We start from the raw sequence: 12,023 nt of genomic DNA on the forward strand, positions 1-12,023 counted from the left end.
CACAAACTTGCTGACTGTGTATAAGCCCACATTACTGATTTATAATTCTATTCTTCTATATTTATTTTTCATGACGTGAATCTCCCCGGTAAAGGATCAATAAAGAATGTTTTATCTCATCTTAATATATTCGTAATCGTCAGCTCTTCATTTTGTTTTCTTATCTGTTGACAAATTCACATTTTCAGCATATCTGCTTTTCACTCACATATAAGTCTATGAGCTGTGGCTTACCAAAATAAAAGCCTCGGAAATCAAAAACAAATATGGCTGAATCATAGATGGACAGATAGACAGACAGATAGACAGACAGATAGATAGATGGATAGATATATAGATGGATAGATACTGTAGATGGATATGGAGGATTTTCTGTAGAGCAGCACTAGGAGCTGTCCACCACTACGGTGCTGAAACCTTCCTCATACTCCAGTCAACCACACAGACTCCCCTCCCCTTTGGCTACACACATTCCTCTTCTTTCACTCTCATTTTTTCTCTCTTTCTCTCTTCCAGGACTAGACATGTCCACTTTTTTTTTTTTTTGCACATTTGCTGTTTATTTATTTTTGCACTGTTTTGACAACAACTAGAAAGGCGAAGAGCTAGTAAACATCACTATTTTAGATACTGGAAGTGAAATGCTTCAGCTCTCAAAGTGTCGCTTGTTGACTGCTTCCTGGACCCAATGTTTGTGCAATTTGGTCCTCGTTTGCTCAAAGAGCTGCATTCACCTGGCAAGCACCTCTTGTGGTCATGTGAACGCTGACTGTTACATCTGAGAAGAAATGATCAAAGTCGTGTGGTGTTTTAGCTGCCAAATGCAAAAATATAAAAACAGTAAAAGGCCCCAGTCCAAAGCATGTTACTTTCGAAATAAAAATGAATAAATCTGTTCTTCAGAGGCTTTACTCAGACGTCTCAGAGGTCAAAGGTCAGGGTCAGCTAGAACACTTCTGCAACCAGAAAATGCTGACCATCTCTGATTTTATTTGATTTATCTACATTTCTCATGCTGCCTGTCATTTCTTTGACAAACACATTGAATTTTTGCCTTTTTTTTCTCTGATAACTGCTTCAATAAATTACTTTATACTACACAAGCCTGGAGCATCGTTAGCTAACAAGCTGCGCCTCTTTCCTGCCGTTTATAAGAGTAAAGATGTACATCGCCGAGGGTTATATTTTGCTTCTTCGTTACAAAGCTCCACAAAATACTCCTCAGCATAATTCACATTTTTATTTGGATACATTATTAATTCTGTTTAATTTCATTGGAGGCTTAGAAGCATCCTAAATGAAGTCCAACTTAATGAACGAGTGTGCGTTACTAATTAAGGCATTAAAAGGGGGTTGTCGGTGGAGGACTGATAATAAGTTCCCCTTAATCAGGAGCTTTGTACATCTGAATTAATTTCTGGAAATAGTCCATTTACTTAATAAGGAGCCCATTGTGCAGGACAGTCAGACAGAGGTGGTTTTTTATCTGCAATCAACAAGCCTCTTTATAGGTGATTGTAATATTTGTGTTGGTAATTGTTCTTCTCACTTAATGAATAAAGTTACGATTGTATAGTCCTGGTAGAAGCAAAAGACTGAAGAGCTGAATTTCTCAATCAGATAAAAATGGAGTAATAATAAGGCGTATAAAAGAATTCAGACACGTTAAAAAAATGGAGTCAAGGACATTTTTTACTCCTCTGTTGGAATTTTATGACGCTCCAAAGCTTATTTTCTCAATTATCTTCTTGGTATGAGTGATGTCTGTGCTGAATTTAGAGCAGCTCTGTGGGCAGATTTAACACAGTTAATCTATAACTGAGGGACTTTTGAAGCCCATGGGATATATCCTTTGTACGTTTTTGGTAAAAGTAAAAAAAAAAACCAAAGAATTTTTTTTTATATTCATTGTGATCAAATTATTTATTATGGAAACAATCACTTATTAATGAAAAATGACTGGATATCACTAAAATGTCAACTAAATAACGTCTGAGTTTAACACAAATCACCTTCTAATGAGCTAAACAATAATAAAATGAGCTGATTCAGGAATTATTTTGATTGTGTTCTTTTTATTAAGTTGAGATAATCATGGCATATTTCTTTTTAGGGATTGTATATCGAATCTTATATAGAAGACAACAAATTAAATCCATTTCCACTAAATTCCCCGTTCCAAAAACTCCTCTCCAGGAAGTGTGTTAATTCCAGATCACATGACCTGCTCCTCATGATGTCATTTCCTCCTGAAGGAAAGACTGGAAGACTCCAAGGCTTTCTGACTTATTTAATATGAAGTAGTCAACAGGTTTACTACAATATCTTTAGAAATAACTTTCAATTACAATTTCACTCAATTATATAGATACTATTTAGAAGAATCTTTCTGTAAAATTCCATGTGGTGTTTGGTTATAGGCGGCCATGTTGATTTTAGGCCTGAAAACAGCAAAAATGTGGACTATGATACAAAAAGTCCCACAATTAAATATTGACCTCACAGCATTACAGTCGGGCCGTTTGGTCACTTACATTTGATCCAGTTAAACAAAAACTACAACGATGACACGTTTGTCTTTTACTTGGCGTTTGCTTTTTATTTTGAGGACATTACATTAAAAATGCTAAACATTTTTCATGTAATGGACACAGACTTTATCAGAGACTTTGAGTTTTATTTTGGTAGCAAATTCTACTACAGTGGTTGGTGAAATTAATAAAACCAACATTTTAATTTGAAACAATGTTAGGATGTAAACCACACAGCTACCAAGCATGGCTCACGTTCTCTGGGATATTTCCTGGAGTTTTTTCTTTTTGCTCCCGTTCCATTTTTCCTCACTGTGGGTTCATTTTTTACTGCAATATAAAGTCCTGCACCTCTATAGAAACAAAACAACCATGATGAGAAGTAGAAAGACCTCAAAAATGCCCTCTGTGTGTAGTGTCACAGTACATATTTGCCAAATGATAATGAAAGATGAATTTCTTTGATTACATGTCTTAGATTAACTGAGAAAATCTTTAATTTCCAACTGCCTGCGAGTGGTAACAGTACAATCTACTACACAACAACTACGAATTCATGCTACAGATATTTTACTATTTACATTTTTTATTTGTCTCCATATTTGTTTTCTTTCTGTGTCAGAACAGTCTGCAGCTCAGCTAAAAACAAACAAACAAAAAAAAAATCACTGAATTTCAGCTCCATGATTGACAGTTGTACTGAGAAGCACAGAATTTGAAAATCTGACACCAATGCTCAATTTTTTGAGAGTTAAACTTTGCAATGCAGCGTCCCGTCAAAGATCTGACCTTTTCTTTGGTTTTCGGTGCATTCTGGGCAATTAACTGTCATTTTGGCCATTTTTTAAAGATAACGTGACTTTCAAACCCATCTTTTGGCTCAGATAGTTGATGACTCAGAAAAGCGTGGAAAGGATGAAATATCGGACAGCAGGATGACAAAACTGTTAGGCTGAAAGCAATAGTTACACCTTCTCTTAAAATAATAATAACTGAACATGGAAATGAAATTCATGTTTTCTCTGGTTCAGTCTTTGGTTGTTGGAATTGTGAATTTGGATTCATGACCTCAGTATTTCTAAAATCTTGGCTGTCGTCCTGCTCTGAAGAAGCCAAATTTAAAAAACAGACTTTCCTAAATGGCGATGCAAACACCACCTCTTTGTAAAGTTTGTATTATTTATTTTTTCCCTACTACTTCTAGGAAACTTCTAGCTAGCAGACACCCACAGAGGATAGCGATCTTGGCTCCCAAAACGAAGAAGTGGCAAAGAAATAAAGAGGGAGGCGGATGAAACGGAGATGAAAGCGAAGCGAAGCAGCGACTGTGGGTCAGTACAGAGCAGGGCCAAGCAACTGCTGAGCACCACGAAACTACACGTCCCATGGTGCCGGGCGGGGCTCCACAGATGGCGTTCCCAGGTTAGTCTGCGAGAGTTGGGGTTGGGGGGGAGGGGTGGTGGGATTTGTTTTCTGTTGAGAAGGCAATATGTCCCTCTGTCAGCAGCAAGAGGATCGAGCCAACTGGCAGGAAAAGAGATGGATATTTAAAGATGGGAAGAATGGGAGACGACATGAAGAGGAGTCATGACAGAGGAAACAGAAGGACGAAATGAAGGAGAAGGATGAGGAATGTGGATGAGGAAGAAGCTCAGACACATCTACCGGATTAAAAGACAAATAAAGATGGAAATAGATGGTTAATGCTATAAGATATAAGAACTGATCAGAAGGATTAAAAGGTGAATGAAGAGAGTAAAAAGAAAAAATGTAGTGAATGCTGAAAGCAGCCAAGTCAGGATGGAAGAAAGGAGTAAACAGAAGGAGAAAATAAAGGAGAAGAAGGAGGAATTGGGATGAGGAAGAAGGTCTGAAACATCTACCAGATTAAATGAATTCCTAAAAGAAAAACGAAGGCAGAAATAGACGGATAATGCTTTAAGACAGGGAGTCAAACAAGCCGGATGACTATACGGTGTAAAAATTACGGAGAAGACATTAACTGCAGATTGTAAATTAGTAAAAGTATAAATTTAAAATCATTTCTAGACCATGACAAGTTGTTTGGATCAGAAAGTAAAATACTAGATTGTTCTTTTGTCAATTTTCTGTCTCATTTTTGTAATATTTGTCTTGTTTTTTGGTCTTTTTTTGTCAGATTTTCTCATTTTTGTGCTTCCTTTATGTCTCACTTGTGTTTTTTTTTTTATCTTATTTTTGTCTTTTTGTGTTTTGCTTTATTCAATGTTTTGTGTATCGTTTTTGTCATTTTGTATTTTTTTGCCTCACTTGTGTTGTCTATATTTTTTGTCATTTTGTTTCTCACTTTTGTCATTTTTGGGGGGAATTTTTTGTTTTGTTTGTGCCACTTGTCCCTTTTCTCCCCCCTAACGTTTTGACCCTTTATTGTTCTGTTTTGTGTCATTTGTCGCATTTTGTGTCATTTTGTTATTCGCTTTTGTCAGGATTTTTTCAGGACAGAAGAAAGGAATAAACAGAAGGAGAAAACAAAGGAGGAAGAGGAGGAGGAATGGGGAGGGGGAACAAGGTCAGAATCATCTATCGGATTAAATGGATTCGTCAAAGTAAAATAAATAGCGGGTTAATGCTATGAAATGAAAGAACTGGTCAAAGGGATTAGGAGGCGAATGAAATGTACTGAATGCTGAAAGCAGTCAAGTCAGGATGGAAGAAAGGAATAAACAGAAGGAGAAAGAGGACGTGGAGGAAAAGAGACGCGAAGAATAACAAGACATTTGCTCCGAAAATGCCAAAAACAACTTATCTTTTAAAAATAGCCGCAACATTCTCCCAGACTTTTCTAGGAATTCTGCCGAAGTGCGCCTCCAGTCTCTCGGAGCCACAAGAAGACTCTCATTTCTCAAAGCGGTACTTAAGACGATGAAAGCTTTGGGAAACAAACCCGTCGTCCTGCAGACTATAGAACCACTGCCGGGCTGATAAAGATAATTAGCTTAAAAAACATGCACACGCGTGCACATGCCGGCGAGAGGGAAGGAGGGCCTGCAAGAGACCGAGGAGGGACGAGCAGGGATGCAGAGAAATAACAGCAGAGGAAAAGGGGAAGAGAGAGCTTACAGGGAAAGACCTTGGCCCAAAAACTGAGGAAAGTCCTTGCGCCACACACATACTGTACGACACACACACACACATGCATGCAGCAGGGCTGGTAGGCAGCTTAACACATCATACATGCCTGCACACGGGCACAAAAGCCTAAAGAAACCCATCCAGTCACACACACACACGTCTTCATTCACCTTCAGTCAGTTTGGATGTTGTATAATTTGTGTTTGAGGTCACATCTGACTGGCCTGAAGGGGAATCGACCTTAACTGTGCATGATTCAAACACTGAAAACGTATCCGTCCTGACACATGGAAACCAAAATGTCTTTCTGCAAAAAATGATTTTCAGCTCGAACCTTAAAGAAGCCGACACAAAGAGTCTCTTAAGTTGTCATCGTCTATGCTAACGCTGCCACCTTTTGTGTCCCGTAGTGACGCATGTGTTGGAGGAGAGGCTGGATGAGTGCTCGTTTATTCACATTTTTTAAGAGTCGATTGTGCAGAGACACACAGAAATCACAGCTGCGTGATGACAGCTGGCTTTCTGCCCCACCTCTATGTGTGGCCTCTCTGAATAAAAGCCCTTTTGTAGGAACCGGTGTGTCTCGAGGGTTCTTGACCTCTAATTTTAGCGAGTCCTTCAAAATCACAGCCAGACAGGTCGTTTGCTTTGACGCATGAGTCTGTCAGAGCGATGTGTGCTTCAGGTTGGATTAGGTTCAGGGAACGACAAAACATGGTTCCAGCACAATTAAATGACTCAAGATAGCAGGAGATGGGATCCCAAAGCAGACTCCACCTACCTCAGTCGTCCTATAGGTTTGTCATTTATTTGTCATTATTAAAGCAGCCACAAGGGGGTGTATGTGACAAAAACAGAAATTAGTACTTTTTTCCTTGGATTTGTTTTGGTTTGTTCTCAGTCGAATTTGCTGCATATTACGATAGATAACACATAATATCCAACACTGTGAACAAACATCTCTGCATGGCTCCTATGATTCCCCGAAGGCTGCCTCTGATTGGCTGCTGCACCAGAAATACACCATAAAACTGAAATTTTGAGCAATGTCTCCATTTCGTTATTCCATTGTTATCGTCAGGATACAACTCTTAACTTTGAGAGTTAAGAACAAGACAAATATATTAATGCCACGATATAATACCATTTTATATGATCTATTATGCATTATTTGTGTACGGACTGTATCCTAACTGTTGGCTAATGCAGAACTTAGCAAACAGGTGGAGTGAATGAGTTGTGGACTGTCTTATGAAGGGAGTCACCTCTCACACGAAGTGGCCACGCCCTTAATTATGCATAAGTTTAAGCCTCAATCCAATTTATCCAAATGAGTTGTATAAAAATTCACCCACCTTACAGCTGTTATAAATAGAGAAGTTAGCTTTAGAGACTACAGCAGCACTCTTGTGCCAGGCTGTAAACATGTTTACTTCTACTGTAAAGTTGGACATTTAACACTGAGGTCTATGGGGAGGGACTCACTTTTAGAGCCGGCATCTAGTGGACATTCGTGGAACTGCAGTTTTTGGCTTCTTTTTCCAACCACAAATTGCCCTGTTTGGTTTATTCTTAATTTTGGTCAGTTCACTCTCTGTTTTTTTAGAATTTAAAGTTGGATTCAACAGAGATTCCTACAGCTGAATCTAGAATAATTTTATTTTTTCAGTGGTAAATCTAATTAGCAGACTAGAATCGTGCTTAAATAACTCAGAGTTAAATATTTTTAATTGGTTTGTAAGTTCTCCTTAACCTCGACAGGATCTGGTCAAACTGTGACTCATTTTCAACTCATCCTGCAGCTGAATGTGCTATAAAACCCGACATGTGGGGTCTTGAGGTCCCGCAGTGGCACCAGAGATGTGTTATCTCTTTATTGGACTAACGTATCCGAAACACTTTACAGTAACCTCCGTGGAAGCTCTGACCCTGCCGCTGTCCGGGACTCACATCATCAATCAGACACTTCAACGGCTCAACTTAGTGTGTGATTCATTTCTGCTCGCCTCAGAGGGCAACATGCCAGATGATGATGATACCTCACACGTTATACAACCACTTTACACATCTGGACACTGCTGCAGTAGAGTAAACCACATATCTGACCTTTATAGCCGCTGTACAGGGATCCTGGCTGGCATCACATCACCAGCACCACATGAAAGGAACTCATTTTCCATTCAAAAAGCAGAACTGGTGTCTGTGTTCCCTCCCTCCTGTTCTGCTGCATTGTTTGAAATCGGTTACAAAATGGCAGCAGCACTGAGAAGCCCTTCATTTTTGATGGTTAAGAACAGATATTAAACGCAGCCTTTCAGTTGGTCTTTCTGAACATGTTTTAGTGTTCAGGGTGTCACCGTCCTCGGGTCTCCATTTTTGTTAATCTTTGTAGTTTGTCCAGATATCCCCGCGTATTCAAACGCTGGACTGTCGCCACAAGTTCTGCTTTCTCTCTGGTCACTGATTAAACCATTAAAAAAATAATCTTCATGCATCAAAGTTACATATTTAGATTTTTCTTTCAGGAAGATAATCCCTTTATGGCTTAAAATGTCTTAGAAGTTACTCCACACAGTTCAATTCATGGATCATTTGTGCTCAGAAGTAAATATGATTCATCACATGCACAAGACAGAAATGTCTTTTAGGACATACTGTACACTCAAACATGTCTCTAAAACTACACCAAATTTAATGCTAGTCTTAAAAATTCCCACTTTATTTAATTCCCTCATCGCCAGCTCTCACTGCTTTCCACCCATGAGGTGACTTAACATGCTAATTAACGCCATCGTAAATGTTTCATGGTTTGAAAGCTTTCTAATCACAGGGACTTTCCATGACAAGCCTCCATCGTCCAGAACATGAACGCACTGCAGAGCTCTGACACACCATCTAAAGGCTGAATCATTCCTTTCTAGTAGGAATCTGAGAAGAACTGTAAGCATCTATTCAACTATTTAATATGTTCTAAACAATAGTGATATTATAGTTTCAAGTCACCTGACAGCCCATTATTCTTTGGCGCACTGTAAAAAAAATAAAATAAAATAAAATCAGCAAGAGTGACAGAAAAAACGTAGTGAAAATGTTGCAATGCTGAAAAAGTAAATAACTATAAAAACTGTTAAAATAACGGCAAGTATCCATCAAATAATTACATTTTTAGTTGATTTTAATGGTACAGATTGCACACTGTAAAAAATCCATTAAAAGAACGTGAAATTCTTGGGACCCTTTAGTATTTTTATACCGGACATCTCTCCGGACAGTCTCTCTCTCATGACCAAGAATATCTTCTGCATTTAATGTTAATGACTGCAAGAAAAATGATAATATGCAGGTTGAAACCTGAGCCACCGACAATTACACAATGGACACAAAAAACTAGAGAAGTTTTCTTGATGGAACAGCTGACAGCACAACTGCAAATAAAATCCCCTGTTTTTGAGAGGAAGTGGGGGCCAATAATAGAATTCCTGGAGTAGGACTCAAACCTATGCCTGCATTTTTTTTTTTTTTTTTCATTTTGTATTTGGTATGATGCCCAGTCTCAGGACAATGTTAATGCTTTTTTTTATGTAATTGCCCTGTTATATGGCAATAATGTTCTAAAAAAAAAAAAAAAAGAACATGAAAATCTGGCAGCAGGAATGCCAGAAAAATACGCAAAAAAAAACCCAATACTGTAATGTTCAAAAACTGTGAAAAGCATAAAAAATAACTAAATATATGTAAAATTACATGCCTTTTGAATGACTTACAAACAGTAAAAAGGTGTAGTTTTAAGTTGCAAAATAATAAATTAACATTTGTAAATATATATATATATATATATATATATATACAGCATATATATATATTTGATATGTACATTATTGACAGTTTTGGGATGTTTATTCAATTAAAATTAGATTAAACTTTGTTTGAATTTTAAAAAAAATATTTTACATTTTTCAGTCCTCAGAATATGTAATTTTTCTTTCAAATAACAGCAAATGACTGCAAGATAACTACAGTTATTGCTGATAGTACAGTAGAAAAGATGGAATTTTAGATAAATAGACAGACGCCATATTGTCATTAAATATAAAAATGTAATAAAACATTGTTTGCATCATACAGCCTAAGATGTATAGTCAAACAGAAATAGTATAAACTATTAAATAACTGAATAACTTAAAAGTGCAGCAGTCAAATAAAGCAGCATATTAATATTAGTGCATCTGAATCCGCAGCAGCATAAAGAATACATGCACTCAGCTGTAGTCAAATTGTGTAAAAAGGACAAATCATGGCTTGTAAAAATGCAGATTTTTGAAGTGGAATACAGTTTTGGCCTCTTTTTTTAATTTACCATTTAAATTAATAGTTTCCTCTGTCATGTTACTTTCTGTAATTTCACAAAATTGGGGAAAAATGTGTAAAAAATTCACAGTACAGTGTTCAAAGATTTTTTTTACATTCATTGAGGAGGAACATCTCTGCAGATGCAGACTGGGGATGGATGAAGAGGGGAAAAACCCAAGACGCTTCCCTTCGTCCCTCTCACTCCTGTTTCTGCTCTTCATCTTATTATGCATATGCATGTAGAGAGAGAGAGAGAATAAGAAGTGCTGCAGTCTGTTGGAACAGAATCACAGGATGGGTTCCCCAAGAACGAGCCAAGAGTTTTGAGAGCACAAACACACACGATCGCCTCACTCCAGCACACACACACACACAAAGTGACACAATCACATCATCCTCACACACTTTGCCTCACCCTCCCACCCTCCCTTCTCCTCCTCCTCCTCTACGCGCCTCTGGGAGCGGAGCGGTTTTTCCTGCGCTGTTCTCCAGACTGTACAGTGCAAACGGCGCGCTGCTTCCAAATGCACCACACTAATCAGCGTACAGTACACCCCCCTCCACTAACAGGAGCAGCGGAGCCGAGCAGACACACTCACCAGCAGCTGTCAGCCCAAAAATTAGAAAATAAATCAATACAAATAAAAACAGCGCACATCTTTCTCTTCCCCCTAAAAAAACCCCGAGGTGAGCAGGAGGACTCCTCTCTTATACAACAACATCGCTGGCTTATAGGAGGGGAAACCGGGGGAGGCAGAAATTAAATTTTTAAAAAAAATGTGATGCCATGACACGGTCACATGCGTGAGCATCATCCCCCGACACAGAAGTCCTGACGAGCGCAGAGCCAAAGACGCGGAGCAGCTCGCCCCTCAAGCAGCCCCCCAAAGAGCGCGAGTGGCTTTAAAACAGATGGAAGCAGGGAGGAAAGGAAAAAAAGACACAGAGATGAGATGGGTGGAATGAGACGCAGTTCAAAAATAAAAGCCAGCAGCAGCAGAAGCTACTCACCCTGCAGAGCGGAGAGCTGGTCGGAACGGTGCAGCTGAGATCTGTGCGCAACTGGGAAGCCTGGACACCAAATTTTGCAGTTTCCCCCCTGATCTGCCTCTCTCTCTCTCTGCTGCTTACTCTACACAGACTCTCTCTCTTTCTCGTGTTTCCCCGAACCTCCCCTCTTCTCCTTTGCTTCTCCCCCTCTTCTTTCTCTTCCTCACTCCTCCTCCTCCTCCTGCTGCTGCTGCTGCTTCTCCTTCTTTACTTCACTCTGCTCTTTCAGCACTGCGGAGAATCGCTTGAATTGGCTTCACTGTAGTTTGGGTACAGAGGGAGGTGGGACTGGTGTGGTGTGTGTGAAGGAGAGGGGGGGAGGTGGTGGTGGTGGTGGGGTTACAGTGATGTAGGCTGGAGGGGAGAAGGAGGCGTGCACGCGCAAAAAGGCAGCATGGCACATAGGAGGCTTGGAAAATTGAGGACACATCATGCTCAGTGACAGCATGACTGATTCAAACATACAGCAACAATTAGCGTCGTGTAAGTCATTAATGAACAAAACAGCCAAACAGTATCTGTGGCGTGAGCTGCATTCATCTTCTCTGCATAATAACTGAGCAGTCAAAAGATTGACAAGGGTGGAAATAATCTCCAGGAGCCGGGAATGAAAGGAAGATTTCAAAGTCAAAACTTGTCGTGATGTTTACACATTTCTGTGTGTGTGCAAGTTAAAAAAAACAGAATTTAAACTGTTTAGTTGTAATGATGTGACAGCAACCAGTCTGCTCATTAAAAAGGTGATGTAATATAAGGTAAAAGATGTAAATAATGTTGGGTTTATTATGAGATGAGAAGCCGAGCCACACCGGGAAGTTTAATAATTGTCATCAGTTTGCAACATCATGACTGATTTGAAGGTGCAGCCAAATGAGTATTGTGTAACTAATTAATCATCAAAACCTCTCAGCATGTCTCTTTGTGGCTCAACTTAGAAAACTTTATTCTGATGGCAATTAGCAACAAACTGGAGCGAAAAAG

General features: G+C 39.1%; 1 protein-coding gene across 1 annotated transcript in view; it reads right to left on the reverse strand.

The window, feature by feature from the left end:
* cacng7a (calcium channel, voltage-dependent, gamma subunit 7a) overlaps positions 1-11,345 on the reverse strand; it is a 45,596-nt gene extending 34,251 nt beyond the window's left edge. The window contains exon 1 of the mRNA XM_051955251.1: positions 11,004-11,345. The gene's annotated coding sequence lies outside the window, so the exon portion shown is untranslated. The remainder of the gene's footprint in view (positions 1-11,003) is intronic.
* Positions 11,346-12,023: the final 678 nt, after the last annotated feature.

The sequence above is a fragment of the Acanthochromis polyacanthus genome, chromosome 11 (assembly GCF_021347895.1).
Source record: "Acanthochromis polyacanthus isolate Apoly-LR-REF ecotype Palm Island chromosome 11, KAUST_Apoly_ChrSc, whole genome shotgun sequence".
In the NCBI taxonomy this organism is placed as follows: Eukaryota; Metazoa; Chordata; class Actinopteri; family Pomacentridae; genus Acanthochromis; species Acanthochromis polyacanthus.